At 44.2% G+C, this 18,094-nt stretch overlaps 1 protein-coding gene across 5 annotated transcripts in view; it reads left to right on the plus strand.

Annotated features, from left to right (window-relative positions):
* ATP2B2 (ATPase plasma membrane Ca2+ transporting 2) overlaps nt 1-18,094 on the plus strand; it is a 503,137-nt gene that overhangs the window by 119,092 nt on the left and 365,951 nt on the right. The window lies entirely within an intron of this gene.

An 18,094-nucleotide genomic window follows, 5' to 3' on the forward strand; every position in this document is an offset into this window, starting at 1 on the left:
AACAAGCACCTAGCACAATGCTTAGAACATAAGGCGCACTCACTAACTACTCTCTTTAAGAAGACAAAAGTGGTTCTATTCTACAGAGACACTTGTCAAAGATACTCGTGAGGAGCCCCAAGTCAGAGTCCCTCTCCTCCACAAGCCTAGCTTCGGTTTGAGGAGACCATATAGAGAGTTTGACTGGTCCCTTGGTGCTTTTCTGGAAAACCATACACATGATGGACTGCCTTTATCAGAGAGGCATCAACCACTCTCTGCTTAAATAAATCAAAGTTCCCATCCCACATGGCTTAAATGGGGGCAACTACAAGGTTCTAGATCAGTAGGAAGCAAAAAGGAAGGGGGAGGAAGACAAGGGACACAGGAAGGAACAAGGGATGGAATAATCATTTTATAAGTTAGCCATAAGAGGAGAAGGAGTGGCTCATTAAAACAAAGTCACCTCTGCTCCAGATAGAACTGTTTGATTGAAGGTTGTCCTTTGGTATCTAGCTAAAAAGTCCACATGCTATATAAAAAGAAACTAATTTTAGAAACTGGAAGCCTTTGAATTGGGACTTAAAGGGCACATCAGTGAAGAGTGGAACTAGAATTCTGGTTGCCAAAGATTTTCCATCATAAAGGTCAAACGTGTATGCATTCATGTGTGAATTTGTGTGTCCAGACACCCACCACTAGAGCATAGGGCACTTTTGTGCATATTAGGAAAAGGTGCCCCTTTGGACAGAAGCAGCCCCAGGACACACCAGTTGACAAGAAGACAGTGGGCTGATGTAAACCCTAATGGCATTCTCAGCCAGGTGCGTGTGGCCCTGCACCGAGGTGAGCATGGCTGCAATATACACAACTCTTAGGCAGGAGAGGAAACCTTTAGCTGGGGTCTAGTAATCTCATAGTGAAGTGGAGACACCTCAGCTAGAATCTCCATTGGACACATGGCAGTGCTTGCTTTCCAAGAGTCACTTCTACACAACCCACAGCTTCTCTCTGCTTTCTCAGTCACCTGTTTGAAGATAATCTGTTTTGTTCTGTGCCTCTTTGCAACCCGTCTGGTCCCAGCCAGCACACTGACTGGGATGACCCCATAGTATGGATTTTATTTTTCATCAGGTACCTGCTTTCACTGAGAAACAAGGTTTGAGCCCTGCCATTTACAGAATGCCTCGTTTGATCCTTGTAGTCATTCTGAATTAGACCGTTGAGAATTAATATACCCACTTTGTCTCAGAATTAATATACCCACTTTACAGGAGAGGAAATGGGCTCTAAGAGAGGAATCTTAGAGGAACATAATGTCATGGGTGATCTGGATTTAGAGAGTCTGTCACATGGTCTTGAGTGATTCCACAGCTCAATTTAGCTTCTGGTAAATTCTCTCGAATGTGTGAACCTTCACAATCTCTCAGGCCTAGCTTCCCTTCTCCTGTTCCCCTGTGACCTTCCATAATGAACTTACAACAACAGAAGCTCAATAACTGTCTTGATTTTGTCATTTTCCCAAGTAAAATAGCCATCCAGTTACTACTAGAACTTGTTGCCAAACACTCAATTAGCCTTTGTTGCTAGTGTGATCCCTGTTTCAGTCACTGCTGTGCTCATCATTTGCTACACACCTGCTACTAAGAGCTGGACCTGGACCTAGACATGTTGAACACTTCTCTGTAGAAATTGCCTTCAGAGCCTGGGCCCCACTGCCACAAATATCCTAAGATGATAAATCTTCATTAATTTCCATTTAAGCCAATAGCATATCAGTGCCAGGCCCAGAGTGAGTACTAAATAGATCATTGATGAATGAGGCAATTAATTGATGAATCCTTTGAGGGTGGTATTTAATAGAGTCTTTCAGTTGCCAGTGGCCAAATCACAACACATTAATTTAAGGGGAAGAAAAAAAGGATGTATTGGCTCACACAACAGCAGAGTTTAGTAGAGGGGTGCCAGCATCAGGTACAGCTGAATCCCAAGGCTCAAATCATATTATTAAGGCTTGGTTTTCCTCTTCTTTTCTCAGCTCTGCTTCCAGTGTTTGCTTCATTCTCAGGGGTTCTTTCCTCATGGTAAATTAGATGGCCACCAGTAATTCTGGCCTGACCTCGTTCTTACAGCCAGTTCACAAACTTGGACAAAGAACAGTCTTTTCCCTTCCTGTCCAGTCCACAAAGCAAATCTCATGGGTGGGCTGAGATCGGCCCAGCTTAGGTCATGTGCCTTCCCCTTAGACCAATCACCGTGGGCAGAAGGATGGGCTGCTGTGATTGGCTAGGAGAGGCACAGTGATTGACAGCTTCACTAAAGCTCTATAGATTGGGGAAGAGATCATTTTCTGATGAAGACTGGGCTCTGCAGACAGTAGATGCTCACTGCAAGGGTAGATGAGGTTTCTGGAAAGGGTAAAATGTCAGTAGGATTATAAATTGAGTGATAAGGCTTTCGGTCAAAATGAGAAATAAAGTAAGGAAACATTTTCTCGGATGACACATCACCAACCTGAAAAGGGGGGTTGGCAGTGATGTTCTCTGCGGTAGCAGCCAAAAAGAATAAGTCATGCTTCTCCCAGAGACTGCTTTGATGTGCAGAGAATCTTAAGGTTGGAGTTCATATTTGCTAATTACTACTTCCCCTTATCCCTATCCTACATGAAGATATTGGGCAGATCCATGAAGTCAGCAAAGCTTGTCTTTAACGACCACTGACACCCATTTCTGTCTTCCCAGCCCATGAGGAAGTTTTCCACTATTGTAATTTAGTAGCAGTATCTCCCCTCACATTTCCCCTGCATCTCTTTCTCTGATTCATCCTAGGGTTCACAGAGCATGATTTAAGAGCATAAGCCCTGCAGCCACCTGAACCTGGGTTCAAATCCCAGGACAACCCCATAGTATTCAACCTCTCTGAACCTCAGTTTCCTCATGTGTAAAAAGGACCTAATAACAGAACCTACCTGGCAGGTGTCTTGTGAAGGCCAATGAGATCATGGAGGTGAAATGCACACAGCAAAGACTCAATAGGCATATGCATGATCATTGCTAGTAACCACATTCATTTTTTGTCCCCATCTTTTAGCATGTCAGATTCCATAGAGAGAGCTAATGTGTGGACAGCACTTAACGGTCTACAGTCTAAGAACTGTGCACACAAAGAACAGGTCGGTCTCCCATTCCAATTCTCATTCCAGTTGCAAAGCTGTTTCCTGCCAGGTACTCTGTGGTTGGCTTGTCAGAAGCCGGTGGGATCATGAACTGACTTTTTTTTTTTTTTATATATAATCTTATTTTTTTAATGGGGTGACATCAATAAATCAGGATACATATATTCAAAGATAACAAGTCCAGGTTATCTTGTCGTTCAATTATGTTGCATACCCACCACCCAAAGTCAGATTGTCCTCTGTCACCTTCTATCTTGTTTTCTTTGTGCCCCTCCCCACCCCCTATCCCTCTCCCATTCCCCCCTCCTCCCCGTAACCACCACACTCTTATAAATGTCTCTTAGTTTCACTATTATGTCCCACCTACGTATGGAATAATACAGCATGAACTGACTTTTGAGACCTCCCTTCCATAGTACTTCTTTAACTAGGCCAGAACTGGGTATAGAGGATTCTGGAATTTCTTATGTTTCTCTTGGATTTATTCACCTAAAACTCTACCTGGCCCTGCTTCTGCCCTAGTTGGAAGTCCTCATACTCAGAGTCCACAGGGACCCCTCAACTCGGTCTCTTCTCCTCGTGGATCTGCATTTAGCTTCTCTGACTCCCCAGAAAGCTTTCAGGTTTAGAATATTTAATTAATTTATTTTATTTTATTTAAAATATAGGCTATGCTCACTAAGCACTTCCCATGGTGCTTTGTAACTACTTCTACTGACTTATTTAATCACCACGACAGTCCTGTAGGGTAGGCACTGTAGTTATCTCTTTTTACAGGTGAAGAAACTAAGACACAAAGGAGTTAAGTAACTTACCTAAGGTTATACAGGAGTTTAATGGGGAGTTGGGATTTGAATCCAAGTCTGTCTGCTCCAGAGCTCATGTTCCTGGCCTCTATCTGATTCTGTACCTCTCTGATTCATGCTCCCTGACATAGGTATTAATCTTGGGGCCCTTCCTATTTTCTGAGGTAATACATGCCTTTGAATGGGACCCAGTGCTCCAAACTTGCTCTCAGACGCAGGGCAAAGAGGATTTCAGACTGGGTGATAGAGGCAGATGAAAAGTCCCTAGTGGCAGATCTTAATAAGGCAGTCTCTGATTATTAGGGAATCAATGTGACTTGTTGAATAAAGGAAATCTGGATGAGGAGTCCTGGTGAACTCCTACTCATTCCTTGATGCCCAGCTCCAATGCCTCCTCCTCAGGGAGCCTTTCCTAACTGCCTCAAGCATTTGTGACTCCCCCTAGACTGCCAATCATCCTTTTATCTAACTATTTCCTAAGTATCTACTTTGGGCCTGGAAATAATAAATTCTCCATACAAAACTGCAAACTCACAAGGTAGGGACCAGATTAGCAGAATAGTTACCTTTGCAGATTTTGGAGTGAGACTATGTGTTTGAATTCTCATTCATTCATTTACTAGCAGTATGATTTTGGGCAAATTCCTTAACTTTGTCAGTCTTAGTTTTCCCCTCTGCTCAATGAGCCTGAAAACAGTGCCTACCTCTCAGAGTGTGGTTATAAAGATTACTTGAGTTTATATTTCTGAATATGGTAGGTACCTAGTAATTCTTGCCATGTGGTAAGTGCTTTATAAATGTTACCAGTTCAGCCTGACCTGTGGTGGTGCAGTGGATAAAGCATTGACCTGGAATGCTGAGGTCACCGGTTTGAAACCCTAGACTTGCCTGGTCAAGGCACATATGGGAGTTGATGCTTCCTGCTCCTCCCTCCTTCTCTCTCCCTCTCTCTTTTCCTCTCTAAAATGAATAAAGTCTTTAAAAAAGTGTTACCAGTTCTTATTGAGGCTGCTTTTATATTTGTATCCTGAGGACCAAATACAGTACTGGCACCCAGCAGGTGCCCCATGAATGTTTGTGTGAATGGAAGAGGGAGGGAAGGAGGAAGAAAAAGAGGAAGAAAAGAAGGGAGGGAGGGAGGAAGGAAAGAAAGAAGGCAGAGAAGGAGGGAAGAATGGAGAAAGGAAAGAAGGAAGTTGGACACTTAACCCTTCTGCACATGAATACCCCCACTGTGTGAAATAAGGAGACATGCACCCAGCTTGTTGTGAGCATTAGTGGGGGGTGCACAGGACGTGATAGCACCTTGGAAACGGGGAGGTGCCTTGCACATAGTGGAGAGATTGTGATCATGTTGACTGCAGGAACAAATGACCTGGGGTTAGGCCTCTGGGACTCCAGTGTGGCACCCAGCCTGGAAATGTGGTCACTCAGGGAGGGTTGGGGAACCTGTGCAAATCTGCTGACTGGGATATCCCACCTGCACACAGTCAGCCTCTGATGAGTCCTAAGACCACCCTCTGCTCTCCAGGGAACTTGTAATTTCTAAGGAGCTCTGTTGAGCATATGTGAAAACCAGCATTTGCTAACCAATGAGAGGTCATTAGCATACTCACCATAGTTCTTGCATTTGGGGGACACAGAGTGAGACCTAAAAGGGCTGTCACATGGGTCATAGCCTCTGACTGGCAGGTTGAGGATGAGTTATGATTCTCACTTTCATAACACTAAAGCATCAAGAAGTGAACAGTCTGTTTAAGGTCACATTGCTAGCAAAGGCCAGAGTTGGGGCTCATGCCATACAACCCAGCAAAGTCTGATGCAAGCCCTGCAAAGAATATGGGTAATTTTAGTTTCAACGAAAGGGGAAATTTCCTAAGGACAGAGACCTGCACTGATCTATGATGACCCACTCCCTGCCTCCCTCTCCTGTTCACACAAACATTTATGGGGCACCTACTAGGTGCTAGTACTGTGCTTGGTCCTCAGGATACAACTATGAAAAACAGCCTCAATAACAACCGATAACATTTACAAAGCACCTACTATGTGGTAAGAATTATAAGGCACCTGCCATATTCAGACATATAAACTCAAATAATCTTTATAACCACACTCTGAGAGGCAGGTATTATTTTTAAGCTTATATAATAGAGGGCCAGTTGAGTCTGACTACTCACCTGGGCCTGCGGAATCCTCAGAGACCACAGGAGGAAATGGAGGCCAGTTCATTCAGTGCTTCATTTTACAGATGCCAAAGTAGATATACCCTAAGAGGGACAGTGATCTCTCCCAGGGCCACAGAGCAAATTTGTGGCTGGCAATGGGATCTCTAGTACCAGGGGATTTTGAAAGTTTTCTTTTAAAGATTTCAGGATCTAACTGAGGATAATGTAACCAACATCATTTATTTATTCAACTAATGTTTATCACATACCTACTGTGTATCAGGCACTTTTCTAGGTGCTGGAGATCCAGCAATGAACAAGCCAAAGCTCCCTCATGGAGCTGACATGCTACTAACATTCTTATACCATTTACTCACCACAAGCTTAAGATATAAAATATTATTAATATAATCAAAGCTTTCTGCTTGCTTATTCCACATGTACCCTGCCACCCTGGAAGTGCCACAATCCTGATTTTGAGGTTTATCATCCTCCAGGCATCTTTTAATAGTTCCAGCTATATGCATGTTTTTATACTTTATGTAAGTGACATCATACTGTACATATCTTTCTGCAGTTGCTTTCATTTGAGGTTATATTCACATCAATACAGGAAGCTCTAGTTCATTTTTACTGCTGTATAATATTCCACTCTATAGAGATCTGACAATGGATTTGTTCCTCTGATATCTCACAATGACAAATCTACAGTGACATTCCTGTACACATCTCCTTGTGCCTGTTGGCAAGTGTTTCTCTCCCCTTCAAGTTCAACTGCAGCCTTGCCATTTCTAATTATTTCCCAAATTGGACAAGAGCTGGAAGCCAGAAAGGATATCTTCTCCTTTTATTTATATAAGTAAATTGTTGGTTACCATGCATAGCTATGTGAGGGGTAACATGATGATGGTAGCCTATCCTGGGGAGGGTACCCTGCTAGCTCCTTCAAGCCTATACAGGGGTGCCAGGCTGGGGTGCTAGGTTTAATGGAAGAACAGTGCTGAACAGACCACCCTAGAGATACCCTGAGAAAGGAAATAAAATAGCTGAGCATAGACTGTGTGTGTGTGTGTGAGAGAGAGAGAGGGAAGAAAGAGGGGGGGGGGAGAGAGGGAGGGAGGGAGAGAAATAGCATGTGTTCTAATAAACATTCCTGTGACATAATTTATTAGTTTTCTATTGCTGCATAACAAATTATCACAAACTTAGTGGCTGAAAACAATACATATTTATTATCTTATAGTCTCCATAGAGCAGGAGTCTAGACAAAGCTTATCTGGGTCCTCTGCTCAGGGTCCCACTAGGCTGACATCCAGGCTGGGGCAGGGACCTCCTCTGTGATTCAGGGTTCTCCACAAAGCTCATATGGTTGTTGGCAGAACTAATTTTCTTACAGCTGTAGAACTCATTGGTTCTCCAAGGCAAGCAGGAGAGAGACTGTAGACCCTCTTTTAAAGGATCACCTGATTAGGTCAGGCCTACTCAAGATACCATTTGGCATAACTTAAAGTCAACCCATGAAGAATCTTATTTACACTTGAAGAATCCTTTCACCTTTTCTCTATAACCTAATATGACCACAGGAGTGATGTTTCATCATACCTACAGGCCCTGCCCACACTTAAGAAGAAGTTATTTAGGGTGTATACACCAAGAAGTGGGAAACTTGAGGGCCACATAGAATTCTGCCTACCACAGGTTGGTGCTATTGTTTCACTGTTTTAACTCAGCAAAGTGACTTGGCTAGCTGAGGTCACACATTAAGCAGATGGGTGGAGCTGGGATTCAAATTCCAGCCTACCTTGGGAGTACAAGTTTTCTCACTACTTCCAGAAGCCTAGTTTTTAATTCTAGCATCCCTATTACCAGCCATGTGACCTTTGAGACAAGCTGTTTAACTTTTCTGTGCCTCAGTTTCCTCACCTCTAAAATGGGTGTGTCACTAGTACTTGTCCCATGGGGCTGTGGGAGGAGAAATGGGATGCATGGAAGGTACTTAGAACAGGGTTTGGCACACAGTATGTTTTATGTAATTATGAATATTGTTTTGATAACAAAATAGGATCATATTTACTACACTATTTTATAACCTTTCTTTACATCACACATCACTCCTTGCCAATACATAGTCACCCATGACCTAGTTTAAAATGGATGTCAGCTTCTACCTCATGTATTTAAGCAATCCTTTATTTTGGGCCTATATGTATTTGCATTCTTTAACTACAATAATAACATTGTAGAAAACTGCCTTGAAACTCAATTTTTATGTAATCCTCACTTTTCCCTCCTGGAAAATGGCTTTCTCAAGTGATCCATGGGCCAAAGGTCAGTCAATTCCTTGGAGAAATACCCATGGCCCTCCTACTGAGTGCCAGGCATATAGAGTCAAACTGACCTCTGGAGACACTTTGCCACCAGTTTAATCCTCACCAGGAGTCTTACGTGGTTCTGTCCCCCATGCCACACAGAGGATTTGTATTTAAACTCACTACCTGAATGTGAGCAAGGGGCTGATCCCATTGGGAGGGCAATGTGTTCCTATGGGAGCAGTAGCCCATCTGTCAGCCATCTGTCATGGCCTCCCTCATGGAGGGTCTGAGGTTAGACCACTGTTAGACCACTGCAGGTGGCCAAGGGCTCCCCAGGGCTTTTGTGGTACCCCACCCCTGGAAGCAGAAGTGGCTGGGACCCACAAGGAGGAGACAACTGAGGTCCAGGGAAAAAGCAAGGTCTAGAGACCAGAGCCGGCTTCCCTCCTCCCCTGCCTCCTTCTTTACTTCTCTCCTTCCTTTCTTCCTTATTCATTTAACTTAGAAAGTGCCAGATCTGGTGCTCAAACACAATTTGTGCCCTCATAGAACCAGTGGAAGAGATGGATAGAAAATAGATAATTTCACAAATCTGCACCTCTATGGGCAAGAGTGACCAGGAACCAACATTTACCGTGGTCATCAGGGAAGACCTTGCTGAGAAAGTGGCATTTGCACTAAGGCCCAAAAGATGAGGATGTGATCACAGGAAAAGAGACAGGAAAGGGCATTTCAGGCAGAGCTCACATGTGCAAAGGCCTGAGATGGGAACTGAAAGAAAGCCAGTGTGGCTGGAGTGCCCGAGGTGACGTGCTGGTGAGTAAAGGAGGTAGAGCAGATCACCAGGGCCTTACATTTCTGAACAGCAAATCCAGAGGCTGATGGGATGGGTGGTCCAATTTGGCGTCAAGGCCAAGGTTTGACTCAGATAAAGTTGGTGTGAGAGTAGGACAGAACCATCTCATCAGGCACCCAGGGCTGTGCCTGGACCCCTGAAAGTATTTGCTGCTCAACTTACGAGCAAGGACATGACCCAGTAGGCCAGGCTGGTTTGAGGGCCAGAATAGCTCCAGACACTCCAATTTGTTCTTATAATGGAAAACATATGAAGCCTAGTTCACTCTTTATTCCTATGAAAATAATAAATCAATAATCATAAATGCAGTGAACCACAGATATGTGTAAGCAACATGCCTTAATCTCAAAAAGACAATGTTGAATGAAAGAAGGCAAACCCCAGAGGGAATTTGCTGACTGATCCCTTTCATGTGAAGGTCAAGAATAGGGAGAACTAATCTGTGATGACAGAACTCACAGGGAGACCAGGAGGAACATGAAGCGGGCTTCTGAGAGGCTGACCATTTCTATTTTAACCAGGGAGGCTGGACACATAGGTGTGTTCGGTTTATAAAAATTCAGTACCTGGTCACTTTTGTGTATTTCTGTGAGATTTAATAAAATGTTTACTACAATTAACTCTTATTTCCCTCAACATCACCAATGTAGTATTCCTGTCTAAAATGTTTACTAAGAATCTCACTGTGAGAAACAGTAAGATGAATCCAAGCAAGGGACTTCCCCCAAATATCTACATTACATTGCAAGAAAGAAAGGGTCTGGAGAACTTTTCTAAATTAAAGGAAATGAAAGCCACATGGCAACAAAACATGATGCATGATTCTGAGTAGAACAGAGTAATTGTAAAGACCAAGGGCAACTGGGGATATTGAAACAAGACTGTGGATTAGATGATACACTGTGTCAATGTTGAACTTCCTGGGATGGAAATAGGATGGTGAAGTTGTGATTGTGTGGGAGAATGTCTCTGTTCTTAGGAAATTCATGTTCAAGTACTGTATTTAGAACTGAAATGGACTGATGTCTCAGGGGAAAGGGAGGGAGGTGGGGAGAGTAAGGAGAGAAACAGAGCATAGATGGGGTTGAATATTAACAATTGGTGAAGTAAGTGAAGAGTAGGTGAACATACATTGAAATATTCTGGCAAATCTGGGGGTTTGAAATTTTTTGAAATAAAAATTTGAGAAGTAGAGAAAAATATGATCTATTTTTTTTTTAAAGAAAATCTACCGCCCTGGCCGGTTGGCTCAGTGGTAGAGCGTCGGCCTAGCGTGCGGAGGACCCGGGTTCGATTCCCGGCCAGGGCACACAGGAGAAGCGCCCATTTGCTTCTCTACCCCTCCGCCGCGCTTTCCTCTCTGTCTCTCTCTTCCCCTCCCGCAGCCAAGGCTCCATTGGAGCAAAGATGGCCCGGGCGCTGGGGATGGCTCTGTGGCCTCTGCCTCAGGCGCTAGAGTGGCTCTGGTCGCAACATGGCGACGCCCAGGATGGGCAGAGCGTCGCCCCCTGGTGGGCAGAGCGTCGCCCCTGGTGGGCGTGCCGGGTGGATCCCGGTCGGGCGCATGCGGGAGTCTGTCTGACTGTCTCTCCCTGTTTCCAGCTTCAGAAAAATGAAAAAAAAAATTTTTAAATAAATAAATAAATAAAGAAAGAAAGAAAGAAAGAAAGAAAGAAAGAAAGAAAGAAAGAAAGAAAGAAAGAAAGAAAGAAAGAAAATCTACCAATCATCAAATTATGACACAGTGTCCCTTGCTTCTTAGGCATTTAAAATGCAATATATACAATCTCATGAATCGTTTGGGTCTTCATTAATACAAATTCAACCAAATAACTAAAATGGATATTTATTGCTCCACATATCTGAACAATCCAGGGATATCAGCTTCAGGTCAGATTTGACCCAGAACCTAAAAGTTTTGACCCATTTTCTCTCCCTCTGTTTCTCTGTTCTGTTTCTTCTAATTTGGCCTCATTTTCAGACATATTCTCCTCTCCTGAGTATTAGCTGGCTGCCAGAACCAACCGGGTAGAGAGTAGATTCTGCAAAGGGATGAGGGTGAGGATTCTGGAAAGGCCCCTCAAATGGCTCTACACTTGCATGGATTCCCTGAGGCAGGTGGTCTTACCCCCTTGTATATAAACCTCCGACTGAGAAACTTATTCAATTTGTCCAAGGTCTCACCACCAGGAAAGGAAATCTGGGATTTGAATTTGGGTCTGCCTGCCTACACTCCCCCCTCTTCTATACAAGCACCTATGTTATTACAAAAGTCTGGGGAAATGGCAGGGAAAAGAGCACCTGAACGCCTCTGACACCATCACTTTTGCATGTTTTCTTTCAGTCTTTTCTCCATCTCCAAAGGTTTTCTTTCTTCCTTCCTTCCTTCCTTCCTTCCTTCCTTCCTTCCTTCCTTCCTTCCTTCCTTCCTTCCTTCCTTTCCTTCTTCCTCTTCCTCCTCCTCCTCCTCTTCCTCCTCCTCTTCTTTTTTTAAGTAAAGCACATAAAAGTAGATGCTGATATGAGAGCCCTTGAAGCCCCGCAGGCTACCAAGACACCCTCCATTTGGGAGCACCTAGGGTCAGGTGTTCCAGGCTGAATTTGAGGTTAACCCTTTCCAATACAGGGATCTAGGTCTGTCTTTACCTCTTGGTAAGCCAAGTCTATTCAGACAACTGGCAAATTCTTGAGAAATAAAAGCAATGGTGATGGAAATAACGGGAAGTGTCAAAGGTTCCCTCTGGTTCATATGGGCAACCACAACATATCTTAACCCTCTCAACATTCCTGGAGGGCACATTATGACCCCCATTTTTTCAGAGAAGGAAACAGGCTCTGGGAAGAGCAAAGACTGGCCTCGGTCACCATCAGCATGTGGCAAAGGCAGGAGCCAAGCCACGCCCTATGCCAGCTCTTCAAATCACAGCCTTGAACTTCCATCAGGCCTTCTTTGAATAATCCTGGGATCATGTGCCACCCCCCAACCCCCATCATGGGTTATAAGAACTTGAATCAAAGGCCCTCTGTTGTTGAAGTCCTCCAGCTTTGCTTCAGTCCAGGCATTTCTGTCAAGGGGTAGGATGTGTGCTAATAAAAACAAGTGTCATTTTACAGTGCTTTCTATAAAGCTGTTAGTGACCTTTAATAAAAATTTATGACCCTAATAATCTTGTTCGGCACACCCTGGTCAGATCATTGCTCACTGGTCAGTAATCTGCAAACCTTTAAAATGTAGCAACTGGGCCTGGGCCCATGCCAGAGGTCCCACTCTAAGTGATGGGAAGGGCCTGGATAATGATTAATCCAAACTGCTTGGTGCCAGAAGCAAAGCTGTTTTCTTGACCAGGCCATTGGGCTGGGGATCCTGGGAAGCATAGTAACTGGAAGACACCTGAGGGAGCCCATTAAGCCAGCTCTTAACCAAACTTAGCCCCACCTGCCTGGTCTTTTCTCAGCACCTTTCTCTTCCTCCACATCATCAGAGCAGAGAGTCACAAATAAAGTGTGCCTCGCACTGTCCAGCTATTGTGGACAAAATCCAAGGGCCTCTCCTGAACCCATGAGTGCATCCACTGTGCTTACAGCATTGGAAACAGGACTGCCACAGGGAATTTGGGAAAGCTGGGGCTGACCTGGGTTTTCAGCATCTCATTTGTTCATGGTTCTCTCAGCAGAAACCCAGGTGGGTGATTGAACCAGGGGGGACTTAGAATCTCGAAGGATCTCCAAAAACTTGCAGGCCTTAAACACTTCATCAAATGTTTGCTTTGTCTGTTGCGTGTGTAAAATCATTCTGCTTTTGCTCTGAGGCTCTGTAACAAGCAAATACAGATATTTGCACAAATAGTGCAGTGTCTCGGGGCCCCCTGCCCGCACTGCTTCCTGCCGAGGTCTCAGCAACTTCTGCCTTCTCCATTACTCAGGATTTAGGGGAATAGTGCATCATGGGGACTTCCAGGTGATGTGTTTTCCTTCAGTGAAGGAACTCCTCCCTGACTACCAACATCCTTGGGTCACCCACCTAAGGTGACCAACTTTTTTACAATGAAAAAGACAAAAATAAATTGAAGAAAATGATATCGTAAATAAAAGAAACATTTTATTCATTACAACAATAATACACTATAATATGATAAATGCATAATAAAACATTTGTAATATTTTATATTGTAATTATGCTTACATACCTATTAATTTTTAATAATTGTAAGAAAAAAGTACTTATTTAGATACAAATACATCACATCAAATGCAAGTGATCAACTCTGCATTGATTGAATATGGACATTTACAGATTAGTCTTCCAATATCAAAAAGGAGGACATGTAGGAGGACACTTTTCGAGGGAGGACGGAACTTACAAAAGAAGTACTGTCCTCCCTAAAGGAGGACGATTGGTCACCTTACTCTCACCTCAAGTAACTAAGCAGCTTTGGATCATCTCCATCAGTTTCCTAATTTGAAGAAGGGGCATTTGTAAATCACACAGGCACCCGCCCCAAGCACTTCCTTTCTTTGTGGAGGAGGGAGCAGGAATTCTGGAATCCCAGACTGTCCAAAAGGCACTAGAAATGGCTAGATCCTTACTGTTCAAAGTGCACCCCTCCCTCCACCATCAGCAGCGTCAGTGTCACCTGGGAACATTACATAATGAATCTCAGCGAGGGCTTCCTGGAACCAGGAATTCAAACAGAATGGGTACCAGACCTACTACTGAGTCAGAATCTGCCCTTCAAAAGGGGCCCAGGTGATCCACATGCACATGGAAGTTTGAGATGCATTGACCAAGCCCACACTTCCCATTGTATATTTTGAGGCACAGAGAGGGCCCCAAACCCACAACAAGTTGGTAGCTGAACTGAAGCCAGTTTTTGGGACACTTTGCTTTCCGCCTCTTTCTCCTGCACCATGCCATCTCCTTTACTACGAGCTTGTGTTCCTCGTGTACTTTCTGCTGTGCTTGAGGCTCATTGAGAAAACAGGAGGGATCCTGGCTTTTGGGGTATCTCTAGGGCAGTGGACTTCAGGCTGGCCTGCTGGTCATACCTGCTGCCCAGAGGGTAACTGTTCAGATGAGAAATGACTGCATTCAAACCTAAAATAGTCTGGGATCTCAGACTCGAAGGGACCTTAGAGGTCATATGATGCAAAAAACCCTTCACAGACTTCCTGCATCAAGGCCAGCCAGTTCTGCTTGGATGCCTCTAGTAACAGGGAAGTCACTGCCTCAGAAGGCACCAACTCCGTTGTTGGAAAACATTAATTGTTTTTGTATTTATTTCCAATATCAGATTTAATTCTTCATTGCTGAGCTTCTACCCAACAATCCTATTTCCACTCTCTGGTGCAGCTTAAAAAGGCCCAGGCCCTCTTCCACTCAAGACTCCTTTAGATACTTAAACACTAGTATCAGACATTATACGAAGTGAAATAAGTAAATCAGAAAAAAATAGGAACTGCATTATTCCATACGTAGGTGGGACATAAAAGTGAAACTAAGAGACATTGATAAGAGTGGTGTGGTTGGGGGGGGGGGGGGAGAGGGGAAAGGGAGAGGGAAAGTGGGAGGGGGAGGGGCACAAAGAAAACTAGATAGAAGATGACAGAGGACAATCTGACTTTGGGTGATGGGTATGCAACATAATTGAAAGACAAGATAACCTGGACTTGTTGATCTTTGAATATATGTATCCTGATTTATTGATGTTGCCCCATTAAAAAAAAATAAAATTATTATTAAACACTAGTATCAGGACTCACCTTCTCCGTGCTAAACTTCCCTGTTTTGCTATTTTTACTTTGTTCTTTGAATATTGATTTTTAGCTTCCCCTTCTTCCCTGCAACCTCAAACCACCATCTCAGTCATTATCTTCAGAGTGAGAGTGGTTGCTGCTTGGCAATATTCCTCTTCAAGGAAGCTGAATATCACACTCCAACTCAGGTTGGCTAGTCCAAAAATGAGGGGCACTGTCACCTCCCTTGATTAGATACTCTATCTCTTTTAATGAAACCTAGTTTTGTTTTGTTTTGTTTTGTTTTGTTTTGTTTTAGGCAACCACATCACACTGCTAACTCCTATTAACTCTGTCAAATATGCCTCTCAAAGCTTCCATGTATGAACTATTACCAAGCAAATTCTCCCACTGATTTGTACTTAATTGTCTGAATTTGCATGCCTGATTTTCCCCTATCCTTGAGTATCATTCTCTCTCAGTATGGCCCAGGGTTTCTGCCTATTGGGATAATTTTGGCTCTCGAAGCTTTTACCTTGTGAATCAGTCATCCCTCCCAGTGGGACTGACCTCAGCCAACCCTCAAGAATTTATTGAGCACCTACTGAGCATTCAGGGTCAGAGTTAGAAGACAGAAGTGGGACACATGTCCCTGTCTCTTATAGGGTTACAGCCTGGTTGTAAAATGAGGATTCATCTCCAGGGCACAGAAGCAAGTGCAAACCAAGGCCAAAGTTGGGAGGCACAGTCTCCGAGGGAGCTCTTGTTCAGGGCAGTCTGTGCATCACCCACCTTACAACTGCCCAGGAGCTTGTCAGAAATACAGGTACCTGGACCCACTCAGCTCTGGGACCCAGAGTGTGAGGTGGGGCCCAGCCCCTCATTTGTAATTCCCCAGGTGACTTTGACACAAGCCAAAATTAGAATCCACAGTTTAAAGACCTGGAGGAGGTGAGTCCAGGACACAAGGATCAGGGAGGAGCTGGGAGAGGGGAAAGGAAGGGAGGGGCAGAGCCCTTTAGAAGCAGAGTGAGAATGGGGCATGGGGACAGGCCAGATGGGGCTCTGGAGATTAGCCAACCTGCCGTGACCCAGCCCTGCTCAAGAAAATCCTGCAGCATCTCCATGCCATCACCCCAAAGATGTGGCTCTGGATTCAAAAACACCAATAGTGTCCTGAGCAGAGTCCCAAACTGAGTCCTCTTTTAGACAAGAAAAGGAAAGCATTTGGCAAATAGCCCCACACCCTGTTCTTAGGAGGACTGTGGCTTTCAAAGGTTCCCCACCCCCCACATTCTGAAAAGGGTCTCGGCTCTGCCTCCCCCCCACATGATAGTCTTAGTATCTCAGTTGTTGGATGTTGCTTTCTGAGGCTGAATTTAGTATTTACAAGCAGTGTGACTTTGGGACAGGTTCTCTAACACCTCCATTTATAAAAGAAGAATAAAACTGTACCTCTGTCCTCAGATTGCTGTGAACACTCATGATCAACATGACCCACTGAGTGCCTCCTATATGGTGCCTACTGTGTGCTATGCTTGGTGCTCAGGACTGTGGATACATCAGGAAGGAAGCAGATGGGGAGGCCTTCCTTGAGCAAGGGTAAATTCTCATGGGGATAAACAGCAACCAAAATACAGAGTGCTTTAGATGATAAGTGCCATTGGTAAAAAACAGAACAGGACAGAGGGATCAGGAATTTGGAGTGAAGAAGTGGTGTAATTTTAAATAAGGGGCCAGGAAGGTGACATTTGAGCAAGACTTGAAGCAAGAGGGGAGGAAACCATGAGAATAATTGGAAAAGAGCTTTCTAGGAATGGGAACAGCCAGTGCAGAGGCCCTGAGGCAGGGGCATGCCTGGAGGCAGAGAGTGAATTTATGGTGATCACATAGTATATGATTTAATTGCTCAATATTATCATTGATATTTTTATTAGTATTGATTATCTTGGTAGAGCCATAGAATTTCACTTCTGAAGCATGTGGCAGTTAGAGCATGGATCAGGAGATCAGTCTGGGTTTGAATCCCACCTCTGCAATTCTCAAGCTGTGTGATCATGGCCAAGTCACTTAACTTCTCTGAACTTGCACCTAATGGTGATAAGATAGTAATAAGACCTATAGTTCAAGTTTGACATGGGGGTTCAATCAAATGCACAGAAGCATGGAGTTGACCCTAAAGTGCAGGGCACTGGTGAACTGCTATGAGCACCCAGGATCACCCTCCCATCCTACAGAAGCCTCAATGCTGCCATACATGGTCACATGGCACCAAGAGAGCCTGAGAGTTCCCCCACACATGCCCACACCCACACTTCTATCCTAGTTCAGCCATTTCTTTTTAAAAGTGAAATACAGCCCTTGATTTGAAAACAGATCACTCAGAGTTCTCCTCCCTCTAATTAGGCTGTGTCAGTTGTTTATTTTGCATTGTGAGGAAGGGAACTTGGAATTTATCTGGAGGGCTGGAAAGAGACCTAACTTGATAGAGTTTTTGGCCACTGGTTATGTCTGCCTGTCTCTTCATCCTGTTCTGTATGTATGTAGCACCTATTCAGAGCACACTGGATCTGAAGTCAAAGGACTTAGGTTTGAATTGGGGCACACATTAACTTAGCAAGGGCCTCCCTTTCTCAGCTTATTTCCAGGTCTATAGAATGGGGTCACCAGTCGAGGTGCCCTGCAGAGCTCAGGGGCTCTATGTGAAGACCAAAGGACAGGGGACAAGTTAAAGTGTCTGGTCTGTTTTGACCCAGCTGAGTGCTCAGGTGGTATGGGACTTCCTGATGTGGACATGTTCCAGGTTGACATGCTAGGAACATGGAACCCAGAAAGGCCATGCTCTAAGGCAGTGGTCCTCAACCTTTTCTGGGCCACGGACCGGTTTAATGTCAGAAAATATTTTCACGGACCGGCCTTTAGGGTGGGATGGATAAATGTATCACGTGACTGAGACAAGCGTCAAGAGTGAGTCTTAGACGGATGTAACAGAGGGAATCTGGTCATTTTTAAAAAATAAAACATCGTTCAGACTTAAATATAAAAAAAATGGAAATAATGTAAGT

The sequence above is a fragment of the Saccopteryx leptura genome, chromosome 10, assembly GCF_036850995.1.
Source record: "Saccopteryx leptura isolate mSacLep1 chromosome 10, mSacLep1_pri_phased_curated, whole genome shotgun sequence".
Classification (NCBI taxonomy): domain Eukaryota; kingdom Metazoa; phylum Chordata; class Mammalia; order Chiroptera; family Emballonuridae; genus Saccopteryx; species Saccopteryx leptura.